This window comes from Delphinus delphis, chromosome 5, assembly GCF_949987515.2.
Source record: "Delphinus delphis chromosome 5, mDelDel1.2, whole genome shotgun sequence".
NCBI classification, from domain to species: Eukaryota; Metazoa; Chordata; class Mammalia; order Artiodactyla; family Delphinidae; genus Delphinus; species Delphinus delphis.
In genome coordinates, this window is record NC_082687.1 from 86703734 (window position 1) to 86717580 (window position 13847).

The 13847-nt window shown below is 38.1% G+C and overlaps 1 protein-coding gene across 4 annotated transcripts in view; it reads right to left on the bottom strand.

Annotated features, from left to right (window-relative positions):
• The window catches only part of TBC1D19 (TBC1 domain family member 19), a 156701-nt gene that overhangs the window by 126221 nt on the left and 16633 nt on the right, over positions 1-13847 (bottom strand). The gene's annotated exons all lie outside the window — the stretch shown is intronic.

Below are 13847 nucleotides of genomic sequence, written 5' to 3' on the forward strand. Positions count from 1 at the left end.
ACCTATGAATTCTTGAAACTGGCCAGCCAGGGCTCCCTTTCTCCCTTTCTGAGGAGAAAAACTTGATAGAGTAATAAAAATTGAGGATGACAGGGAACCAACTTATTACCTTGAAAACTGATAAATGAAAAGGCATTTATCTAGCCTGCCTTTCCTACAGGAACTGTACCACTTGGTAACCAAATAATAGATAATGGGAAATGTCTCTTTATAAAAATATTCCAGCTAATAACTAAAACAGATATGATATAATTAGAATATCACTGTTTTGCAATCCCTAATCAATTCTAGGCATTGAGCAGAAACAGCTATTAACTTTGCAAAAAAACAACCAGCAATTATGTGCTTCTGAATGAAAGAAGACTCCAGTGCCAATAGTCGTGGTCACTGAGACGGCACCTGAGCCTGATCAAAGACTCTGGGTCCAACTGTCAACTTCTACGTCATACAAGCTGCACCATGAGTGTGTAATCAGAAAAATCCAGGTTGTGAGAAATCCTAAAGGTCAAACGGCCCAGTTCTTCAGCTGATCAATTGTAAGGGAGAAAAAAAAAAGGAAGGAGAGAAAGCCTGTAGATTTTAAAAGACTTAAAAGGTATATCAAATAATCTTTTTTTAGTTGGCAAAACTCAGAGCATCCAGGGATATACATTTGGTTAATGAAACTATCAAGAAATGCAGGAAAGTGATTACCATAAAAATCAGGTCCTCTGGGAGGGAGGGACTTGTGATTGGGTTGTGACAAATGGAGAGGTTTCTGGTGTGGCTGGCAACATTTCACTTTTTTACCAGGGTGGTTGTTTAAAGTCGTTCATCTTATAATAATTCATTACATTATAGATTTGTTTTGTGTAGCTTCTGTTTGTGTTTTACTTTACAACAAACAGGGCAAAAAAAGGAAAAAGAAAAATACATCCTCCCAATCTATTCCTTCTCTCCATTCTAAAGTCCCACTTTAGGGCTTCCCTGGTGGCGCAGTGGTTGAGAGTCCACCTGCAGGGGACGAGGGTTCGTGCCCCGGTCCGGGAAGATCCCACATGCCGCGGAGTGGCTGGGCCCGTAAGCCATGGCCGCTGAGCCTGTGCGTCCGGAGCCCGTGCTCCGCAACGGGAGAGGCCACAACGGTGAGAGGCCCGCGTACCGTAATAAAATAAAATAAAATAAAATAAAGTCCCCGGGGAGAGGCCTGCGTACCACAAAAAAAATAAAATAAAGTCCCACTTTATTAAGGCAACCTGATTTTTCTGTTTATAGGTCAAGGAGGAAGAAACATGGCCAGCTTCCCATCTGGTATGTGTACTTTCTTCTTGTTTTTAATTGGAGTATAGTTGATTTACAATGTTGTGTTAGTTTCAGGTGTACAACAAAGTGAATCAGTTATACATATACATATCTCCACTCTTTTTTAGATTATTTTCCCACATAGGCCATTACAGAGTGTTGAGTAGAGTTCCCTGTGCTATACAGTATGTCCTTATTAGTTATCTATTTTATATATAGTAGTGCTGCCACCTTATTTAAATTGCAACTACCCCCCACCTGGCATTTTCACACCACCTTACTCTACTTTCTCTTCTTTCTTAGCATTTATGCCTCTTAGTATACTGTATGATTTATTTACTATGTTTATTGGTATACTATCTCCCTACATTAGAAGTGGTAAGCTCGACCTGGGCAGATATCTTTTTTTGTTGTTCTCCTTTGTATCCTAAGTGCCTAGAATAGTTACTTCCACATAGTAGATGCTCAATAAATGTTTATTGAATAAATGAACCAATTTCTCCCTTTTCCAATCCATATTCCAGCATTTTCTTCCTAAAACGTAAGTCTTTCTCGGCTGTGGATCTCCACAGCATATATAAGAAATCTAAACTTTTCAACAGCACACACTGGGACCTTCACAATGTAGACCAACTTATCTCTCCAAATTCATCAGCTGCTGCTCCACCAAGCCAACAACATCCTCTTTTTTCACACCTCCTCCGTGACGCCCTACACTCTAGCCACAGAGAGCTATAATCACTGATACCCCAAATGTCAAATACTTTAGGGTTCCAGGCTTTTGTTCATATTGTTTCCTCAGATATAAGAGCTCCCTCAACACCTTGGCAAATACCTACTAGCTTCCACTTCCAGACATCCTTCAAATATCACCTCCTTTCCCAACTACCTCACCTGCTACCTGCAAATAGTACATGCTATTCCTCTGTGAGAGCACTTAACCAATTACACTGTAATTTTCAGTTCACCTATTTCTCTTTTTAACTCTTAAATTCAAAGGCAAGACCATGTCTTCATTTCTGCATCCCAAGTGTTACTTGTCATTAACTGTTGCTTGACAAAATTATATTGACCAAACCATGTTCTATCCTTTTCAACTAATTTCCCCTCAAATAAACAAGGAACTTTATAAAACTTATGTTTAACTGAAGAGACCGGTTTCCAGTCTGTAATTCCTAGGATTTTAAAAGCTGCAAAACCCTTCTTATTATTCAACAGTATCAAGGCAAAAGGAAATAGGTTTTCTTTTTACTAAGTCTGTATTTGGAAATGACCCAGAAGTAGCAAAATTTAAAGAATTTCAAGAGAAAAAAATGATTATTCCTCCTAAGCATTTTCAATACTTCAAGTTGCTAGATATCCTAGATATACATTTTTTTAATATAAATTTATTTATTTATTTATTGGCTGCGTTGGGTCTTCGTTGCTGCGCGCGGGCTTTCTCTAGTTGTGGCGAGCAGGGGCTACTCTTCGTTGCGGTGCACGGGCTTCTCATAGCAGTGGCTTCTCTTGTTGCAGAGCACAGGCTGAAGGCGCACGGGCTTCAGTAGCTGCAGCAGGCGGGCTCAGTAGTTGTGGTGCACGGGCTCTAGAGCGCAGGCTCAATAGTTGTGGCGCACGGGCTTAGTTGCTCCGCAGCATGTGGGATCTTCCCAGACCAGGGCTCAAACCCGTGTCCCCTGCATTGGCAGGCGGATTCTTAACCACTGTGCCACCAGGGAAGTCCTCCTAGATATACTTTTTGATATCAAAGGCAAATCAAAATTCATTAATCATCTAAGCTAATTGTAAGAATCTTGAGAAATTTGAGACTCAGAAGCAGGACAGTGACAGGAGGGCAACGTGATAAGGCACAGCAATTCTCAAACATGTTTTAGCAGCTTAATCCTTTCTTTCAAATGAAATCTGAACCCTATCGGAAACCAATTATATAAAACACGTTGAAAGTGATACTACTAGACAATGAAAACAATGAGTCTTTTCTCATTGACTAAGGTATGATTAACATTAAAAAGGCACAGCTTTATTCTGCTATGGTCTCAATACCTAATTTATTTTTGTATTTTGTTTTATTTGCTCAATAAAAAAAAAAGATCCTGATTCACAGAGATAGGTGTTTACATTGTTAACAGCCCTCCTGGCAATCTCAGCACTCCCAAACAAACTGCTGCAGGAAATCAAAAGAGAAGTATGCAGCTGGAATTTTTTATTTTGAAGACAAATCACTAAAAGTATTTATCACAAATACAAACATCAGAAAAGGGCTTCTGATACCTAGAACTGCTGAAACTATGCATCACATAGTATTACTACCATGTGACGTGTTCTCACATCAGATGTTGTTCCATATCTCAGCAGTGCACCTGGATGGGGGCTCGTGTTGAGCAGATGCACCTTCACTCGGCCTGGCCCATGCCTGTCACTGTATACCCCCTGCAGTACTACCTCACTTGTACAACGTACCATGAGTGGACATGTGCAAGCCCAAATATTTGGAAAGATCAGTGCAGATTTACATCCTTCCTCACCTATGACACATTTCTAAGTGTCCAAACAAACATATAAAGAGATGAAATAAACAGGGTTTTGGTTTTTCTTCCTCTAAGATCTATGCAGAAACAAGTTAATGTGAAATCACAATAGTGGATTATGGAGTATTTGATATAACAATGCATTTGAAAGAGTGTTGTTTCTTAATATAATGACTAAATTAAGTATTTTTAAGTGAATAGAATGTTTTCAGAATCCTTGGATATAACAGAGCATAGTTCTAAAACCACTTGGGGGGCTTCCCTGGTGGCGCATATCCAGTTTCGTTCTACTTCCACCAGAACAGGCTTAATCCAAAGCATTGCTCACTGGCAATCTTAAATTTCTAAACTTGGTGAGTAAAGGAAACTGGAGAAGCAAAATGGCTGAAGTCGTGGTGGGGTCAAAAAAGCCAGGAGATAAACTGAGGCTAAATACTCATGAAGCACAAACCAAGGCAGAGGAAGGTTTACAAAAAGGGTTCCAAAAACCCTCTGATTCTCTCTAAAGATGTCCCATCCTCTCCACCTCTCATGATGCCACTGTGCCAATCCTGGGCTTCATCTTTCTGTGCCTGAAGAATCACAGAATTTCAGGGTTAGAAGGGACTATAGAGTTCTTCTAGGTCGACTAACCATTTAATGACTGACTCTCTTCTCCAAGGGATTTTCTAGCTTAGAAACTCTCACTTAGAAACTCTAAGCTAGCTTTCGCCACCTTTAGTCAATTCCATCTTTGAACTATTCTGTTAGAAAATCCTTTATTATGAACTAAAATTGATTCCCCTTAGCATCTGCCACCACCATGTGTGCCCCCCGACCCACCCCAAGGTCACAGAAAATATGCTGAATCACTTTTCTGTGAGAGATCTTCAAATATTCGAATTTAACTACTGTGTCTTCCCTGAAAGCTTCTCAAGGTCACATACATTTCTAGGTTCTCCAAGATCTCTTCATATGACAGATTCTCCTTACCGCCCTGGTCATCCTTGTCTGAGCAAAGTCCAGTCCAACTTTTCCTCTATTGTAGTAACTTCCTAACCTACCACTCTACTTCACTCATTCCACTAAACCACTGATTCTCAAACTTTTAAGTCTCAGGACCCTCACTCTTAAAAATTACTGAGGATCTGGGAGGACCTTCAAGATGGCAGAGGAGTAAGACATGGAGATTATCTTCTTCCCCACAAATATATCAAAAATACATCTACATGGGGAGGAACTCCTAGAGAACACCTAACGCTGGCAGAAGACCTCAGACTTCCCAAAAGACAAGAAACTCCCCACGTACCTGGCCGTGTGGCTTGGTGCTCAGGCCGGGTGTCAGGCCTGAGCCTCTGAGGTGGGAGAGACAAGTTCAGGACACTGGACCACCAGAGACCTCCCGGCCCCACATAATATCAATCGACAAGAGCTCTTCCAGAGATCTCTGTCTCAACGCTAAGACCCAGCTCCACTCAACGGCCACCAAGCTCCAGTGCTGGACCCCACATGCTAAACAACTAGCAAGACAGGAACACAACCAGCCCACAAGCAGAGAGGCTGCCTAAAATCATACTAAGTTCACAGATACCTCAAAACACATCACCAGATGCATTCCTGCCCACCAGAAAGACAAGATCCAGACTCATCCACCAGAACACAAGCACCAGTCCCCTCCACCAGGAAGCCTACACAACCCACTGAAGCAAACTTACCCACTGGGGGCAGACACAAAAAACAACAGAAACTATGAACCTGCAGTCTTCAAAAAGGAGACCCCAAACACAGTAAGTTAAGCAAAATGAGAAGACAGAGAAATACACAGCAGATGAAGGAGCAAGGTAAAAACCCACCAGACCAAACAAATGAAGAGGAAATAGGCAGTCGACCTGAAAAAGAATTCAGAGTAATGATAGTAAAGATGATCCAAAATCTGAGAAATAGAATGGAGAAAATACAAGAACCATTTAACAAGAACCTAGAAGAACTAAAGAGCAAACAAACAATGATGAACAACACAATAAATGAAATTAAAAATTCTCTAGAAGAAATCAATAGCAGAATAACTGACGCAGAAAAACGGATAAGTGACCTGGAAGATAAAATAGTGGAAATAACTACCACAGAGCACAATAAAGAAAAAAGAAAGAAAAGAATTGAAGACAGTCTCAGGGACCTCTGGGACACATTAAATGCACCAACATTCGAATTATAGGGCTCCCAGAAGAAGAAAAGAAAAAGAAAGGGACTGAGAAAATATTTGGAGAGATTATAGCTGAAAATTTCCCTAATATGGGAAAGGAAATAGTCAAGTCCAGGAAGCACAGAGAGTCCCATACATGAAAAACCCAAGGAGAAACACACCAAGACACATATTAATCAAACTATCAAACTTAAATACAAAGAAAAAATATTAAAAGCAGCAAGGGAAAAGCAACAAATAGCATACAAGGGAATCCCCATAAGGTTAACAGTTTATCTTTTGGCAGAAACTCAGCAAGCCAAAAGGGAGGGGCAGGACATATTTAAAGTGATGAAAGGGAAAAAACTACAACCAAGATTACTCTACCCAGCAAGGATCTCATTCAGATTTGACGGAGAATTAAAACCTTTACAGACAAGCAAAAGCTAAAAAATTCAGCACCACCAAACCAGCTTTATGATAAATGCTAAAGGAACTTCTCTAGGCAGGAAACACAAGAGAAGGAAAACACCTACAATAACAAACCCAAAACAATTAAGAAAACAGTAACAGGAACATACATATTAATAATTACTTTAAATGAAAATGGATTAAATGCTCCAACCAAAAGACACAGACTGGCTGAATGGATACAAAAGCAAGACCCATATATATGCTGTCTACAAGAGACCCACTTCAGACCTAGGGACACATACAGACTGAAAGTGAGGGGATGGAAAAAGATATTCCACACAAAAGGAAATCAAAAGAAAGCTGGAGTAGCAATTCTCATATCAGACAAAATAGACTTTAAAATAAAGACTATGACAAGAGATCAAGAAGGACACTACATAACTATCAAGGGATCAATCCAAGAAGAAGACATAACAATTGTAAATATTTATGCACCCAACACAGGAGCACTTCAGTACATAAGGCAAAAGCAAACAGCCATAAAAGGGGGAATTGACAGTAACACAATAATAGTAGGGGAGTTTAACACCTCACCTTCTCTGATGACCAGATCATCCAAAATGAAAATAAATAAGGAAACACAAGTTTTACATGACACATTAAACAGGATGCAGTTAATTGATATTTATAGGACATTCCATCCAAAAACAACAGAATACACATTCTTCTCAAGTGCTCATGGAAGATTCCCCAGGATAGATCATATCTTCAGTCACAAATCAAGACTTGGTAAATTTAAGAAAACTGAAATCATATCAAGTATCTTTTCCAACCACAACACTACGAGACTAGATATCAATTACAGGGAAAACACTGTAAAAAATACAAACACATGGAGGCTGAACAATAAGCTACTAAATAATCAAGAGATCACTGAAGAAATCAAAGAGGAAATCAAAACATACCTAGAAACAAATGACAATGAAAACACGACGACCCAAAACCCATGGGATGCAGCAAAAACTGTTCTAAGAGGGAAGTTTATAGCAATACAATCCTATCTCAAGAAACAAGAAACATCTCAAATAAACAACCTAATCTTACACCTAAAGCAATCAGAGAAAGAAGAACAAAAAACCCCCAAAGTTAGCAGAAGGAAAGAAATCATAAAGATTGATCAGTAATCAATGAAAACGAAATGAAGAAAACAAGAGCAAAGATCAAAAAACTAAAAGCTGGTTCTTTGAGAAGATAAACAAAATTGATAAACCATTAGCCAGACTCATTAAGAAAAAATGGGAGAAGACTCAAATCAACAAAATTAGAAATGATAAATGAGAAGTAACAACTGACACTGCAGAAATAAAAAGGATCATGAGAGATTACTACAAGCAAATATATGTCAATAAAATGGACAACCTGGAAGAAATGGACAAATTCTTAGAAAAGCACAACCATCTGAGACTGAACCAGCAAGAAATAGAAAATATAAACAGACCAATCACAAGCACTGGAAGTGAAACTGTGATTTAAAATCTTCCAACAAACAAAAGCCCAGGATCAGATGGATTCACTGGTGAATTCTATCAAACATTTAGAGAAGAGCTAACGCCTATCCCTCTCACACTCTTCCAGAATATAGCAGAGGGAGGAACATTCCCAAACTTATTCTATGAGACCACCATCACTCTGATACCAAAATCAGACAAAGATGTTACAAAAAAAAGAAAACTACAGGCCAATATCACTAATGGACATAGATGTAAAAATCCTCAACAAAATACTAGTAAAAGAATCCAGCAGCACATTAAAAGGATCACACACCATGATGAAGTGCGGTTTTTCCCACGAATGCAAGGATTCTTCAATTTACTCAAATCAGTCAATGTGATACACCATGTTAACAAACTGAAGGATAAAACCCATATGATCATCTCAATAGATGCAGAAAAAGCTTTCGAAAAAATTCAGCACCCATTTATGATAAAAACTCTCCAGAAAGTAGGCATAGAAGGAACTTACCTCAACATGATAAAGGCCATATATGACAATCCCACAGCCAACATCATTCTCAATGGTGAAAAACTGAAACCATTTCCACTAAGATCAGGAACAAGACAAGGTTGCCCACTCTCACTGCATTTATTCAACATAGTTTTGGAAGTTTTAGCCACAGCAATCAGAGAAGAAAAAGAAATAAAAGGAATCCAAATCAGAAGAGAAGAAGTAACACTGTCACTGTTTGCAGATGACATGATACTATACATAGAGAATCCTAAAGATGCTACCAGAAAACTAGCAGAGCTAATCAATGAATTTGGTAAAGCAGTAGGATACAAAATTAACGCATAGAAATCTCTTGCATTCCTATACACTAATGATGAAAAATCCGAAAGAGAAATTAAGGAAACACTCCCAGTTACCACTGCAACAAAAAGAATAAAATACCTAGGAATAAACCTATCTAAAGAGGCAAAGACCTGGATGAAGAAAACTATAACACACTGATGAAAGAAATTAAAGATTATACAAACAGATGGAGAGATATACCATGTTCTTGGATTGGAAGAATTAACACTGTGAAAATGACTATACTACCTAAAGCAATCCACAGATTCAATGCAATCCCCATCAAACTACCAGTGGCATTTTTCACAGAACTAGAGCAAAAAATTTCACAATTTGTATGGAAACACAAAGACCCCTAATAGCCAAAGGAATCTTGAGAAAGAAAAACAGAGCTGGAGGAATCAGGCTCCCTGACATTGGACTATACTACAAAGCTATAGTAATCAAGGCAGCATGGTACTTGCACAAAAATGGAAATAAAGATCAATGGAACAAGACAGAAAGCCCAGAGATAAACCCATGCACATATGGTCACCTTATCTTTGATACAGGAGGCAAGAACATACAATGGAGAAAAGACAGCCTCTTCAATAACTGGTGCTGGGAAAACTGGACAGCTACTTATAAAAGAATGAAATTAGAACACTCCCTAACACCATATACAAAAATAAACTCAAAATGGATTAAAGACCTAAATGTAAGGCCAGACACTATAAAACTCTTAGAGGAAAACATAGTCAGAACACTGTATGACAAAAATCACAGCAAGATCCTTTTTGACCCACCTCCTAGAGAAACGGAAATAAAAACAAACAAATGGGACCTAATGAAACTTAAAAGCTTTGGCACAGCAAAAGAAACCATAAACAAGATGAAAAGATAACCCTCAGAATGGGAGAAAATATTTGTAAATGAAGCAAATGACAAAGGATTAATCTCCAAAATATACAAGCAACTCATGCAGCTCAATATCAAAAAAACAAACAATCCAATCCAAACATGGGCAGAAGACCTAAACAGACATTTCTCCAAAGAAGATATACAGATTTGCAACAAACACATGAAAGGATGCTCAACATCACTAATCATTAGAGAAATGCAAATCAAAACTACAATGAGGTATCACCTCACACAGGTCAGAATGGCCATCATCAAAAAATCTACAAACAATACATGCCGGAGCGGGTGTGGAGAAAAGGGAACCCTCTTGCACTCTTGGTGGGAATGTAAAGTGAACAGTATGGAGGTTCCTTAAAAATCTAAAACTAGAACTACCATATGACCCAGCAATCCCACTACTGGGCATATACCCTAAGAAAACCATAATTCAAAAAGAGTCATGTACCACAATGTTCATTGCAGCACTATTTACAATAGCCAGGACGTGGAAGCAACCTAAGTGTCTGTTGACAGATGAATGGATAAAGAAGATGTGGCACATATATACAATGGAATATTACTCAGCCATAAAAAGAAACGAAATTGAGTTATTTGTATTGAGGTGGATGGACCTAGAGTCTGTCATACAGAGTGAAGTAAGTCAGAAAGAGAAAAACAAATACCGTATGCTAACACACACATATATGAACTTAAAAAAAAAAGTGGTTCTGAAGAACCTAGGGGCAGGACAGGAATAAAGTTGCAGATGTAGAGAATGGACTTGAGGAGACAGGGAGGGGGAAGGGTAAGCTGAGACGAAGTGAAAGAGTGGCACTGACATATATACACTGACAAATGTAAAACAGATAGCTAGTGGGAAGCAGCGCATAGCACCGGGAGATCAGCTCGGTGCTTTGTGACCACCTAGAGGGGCTGGGATAGGGAGGGTGAGAGGGAGGTGCCAGAGGGAGGTGATACGGGGATACATATATACGTATAGCTGATTCACTTTGTTATACAGCAGCAACTAACACAACAATGTAAAGCAATTATACTCCAATAAAGTTGCTAAAAATAACTGAGGATCCAAGATTACTTTTGTTTATGTAGATTAGATCTACTGATATTTACAGTATAAGAAACTAATACAGAGAAATGAAACCTATTTGTTTATTAGTATGGAAGTTCCTCAAAACATTAAAAATTGAATTTCCATATGGTCCAACAATTCCAAATCTACATATATACTCAAAAGAACTGAAAGCAGGGACTTGAACAGATATTTGTACACTCATGCTCAAAGCAGCATTATTCATAATAGTTAAACAACCCAAGTGTCCACAGATAAATGAATAGATAAAGAAAATGTAGTACATATAATGGAATACTCTTCAGCCTTAAAAAAGGAAGATCATTCTGACACATCTACAACATGGATAAACCTTGAGGATATTATGCTAAGCAAAATAAGCCAGTCAGAAAAAGACAAATACTGTATGATTCCACTTATATGAGCTATCTAGAATAGTCAAATTCATAGAGACAGAAAGTAAAATGGTAATAGCCAGGCACTGTGAGGAGGAAGGAATGGGAAGTTAGTGTTTAACGGGTACAGAGTTTCAGCTTGGGATGATGAAAAAGTTCTGGAGATGGATGGTGATAATGGTTGCACAGTAATGTGAATGTACTTAATGCCACTAAACTGTACAGTTAAAAATGGTTAAAATCTAAATTTTATGTTTTACCACAATAAAAATATTTGTTGGGACTTCCCTGGTAGTCCAGTAGACTGCACTACCAATGTAGGGCGTCTGGGTTCAATCCCTGGTCAGGGAACTAAGATCCCACATACCCCAACTAAGCCCATGCACTGCAACTAGAGAAGCCCATGCACTGCAACTAGAGAAGCCTGCGCACTGCAACAAAGGGCCCGCACAGCCAAAAAAAAAAAAAAAAAATTGTCAATTCATCTTAAAATAACAATGTAAATCCATTGTATATTAACCTAAATATTTTTATTTAAAAGAACTGTATTTTCAGAAACAAAAATTAGTGAGAAAGAGGCACTGTTTTACATTTTTGCAAATGTCTTTGATGTTTGGATAGTAAAAGACAACTGGAGTTTTCAATCTGCTGTGATACTTCATCTATGGCACTATGTTGTCTTGACTGATGTATATGAAAGTCAGTGTCACACAGATATGCAACTGGAAAAGGGAAGGATATTTTAATATCCTTTTCAGATACTGTGGATATTCTCCTTTGATAGTACACTAAATTTGACAAGTAGTAGTTTCCTAAAGATTAGTTGCAATGTGGAATCTGAACATCAATAAACTTTTCAGACTTTATTAGAAAAACATGTGGCAATCTGCCTTGCACTTTGAATCAATCTTCTACCTACACATGATTTTGTAACATTATGTACTGATCATTTCAAGTATATTAACTAAGTGATGCAGTGGACACATTTCATTAAACAATATCAAAAAGTAACATTTGTTAATATCACCATCAATATCATCAGAAAAGTCTTTAAGTATTAAGTAGCCATCAAAGTCACAGTGATAATACAAGTTTTCCAGAATCTGATTTTTATTTAAAGCTTGGATTTTATCACTGGCAACACATAACAGTTTTCCTTGAAGTGACAGGCTCACTTTGCTCATTTTTAAAGAAAATATCTTCCAAATATCCAAGTCTGAATAACAGTTTGTCAATAGTTTACTCTTACAAGTAAAGATGTTTCATTAAAAAAAAAAAAAAAAAAAAAAGCAGTTCAGCTTGTACCTCAGTTAATTAGTTAATCACTAGAGTGGTTTTCCTCTAGATAATCATCTTATTTCAATATACAGCAGTAGTACCTTATGCATAATTTCCATTTCCTCAAACAGGATATTTAAAAAGTGTATATTCAAGAAATAAGATTTAATAAAATAATTGTTTACTGTTTGATCAAGTACACTGAAATTAAACTTTTTTTTTTTAACTGTGAATGTATATCAGTGAAGAATACAATGACTACTAGTACAGTTTGGTACTAGTTCCCCGATTTAAACCCATCACCATTGCTTTTGTACCATCAGTGCAAATGTCAGCACAGTGAATTTTTTTAAAAAAGGCCTTTGTATTTTACAATATAGTTTTGACCTGAAAGGGTCTTAGGGACCACCACAGGTCCACAGACCATACTTTGAGAACCACTGCACTGGACTATAGGTTTCTAGAGGACTTGTCTTTCATCTCTATACCAAAACAATACTTATCACATAGTAAGTACTTCATAAACATGTTTTCAATGAATGCATTACACTAAAGATTCCTTAGGCCTACACCTGCAAAACCCCATGGAACGGGAATTCCCTGGTGGTCCAGGGGTTAGGACTTGGCGCTTTCACTGCTGTGGCCCAGGTTCAACTCCTTGTTAGGGAACTAAGATCCCGCAAGCTGCGTGGCACAGCAAAAAACAACAACAACAAAACCAAACAGGAGGAAAAAAAGGTTACAAATAAAAGTGCATAAAACAAAACCATGGGGAACACGATGAATAAGACATTGTATTTGGAATTTTTAGTCCAGAAAGGAAGATAGCTATAAGAAAATATGTTACAACAGAGGTATCATCCACAGAGAAAGGAACAATTAACTCTAATTGAAGAAACTGGAAAAGGGGAGCAAAGGCATAGAGGTTGAGAGGACAGACTGAGCAGAGGCATGGGAATGTTCTTGTGCACCAACAGTTTGTAGAATAGTCAAAGTTCCAATAGAACGTAGGAAGAAATAAAGTGGAGGATGAAGGGGGAACACTCTCTGGATTCCTATCTATCCTGCTCACCGGTGCCTGACTAGTGTCCCAAAAAGCCACCTTTATGTCTTCACCCTCCTCAAAATACCTCAATGACCACTTCACTGCCTATAAAATAAAGACAAACCCATTCTGGCTTTACAAGACTCTAAAAATCTTGTCCCACCCAGTTTATATAATCTCATCTCTCTAGAAGTACCCTACAACAGAAACCTTCTGCTTAGCCTTCTCACTGTTCCAACATTGGGAATTCACTCCCATCTTCCCACCTTGAGTGCCATCCAAGCCTTCTCCAATCCCAGGGGTCTCCTTTTAGTATAGTTATACCCTAGTATATGCCTCTTCATTTGCATTCTTATTTCAATAATTAACTGAACACGTCCTACACGCCAGTTCCTCAGTATAAAAAGAAAACCAACACATAGTC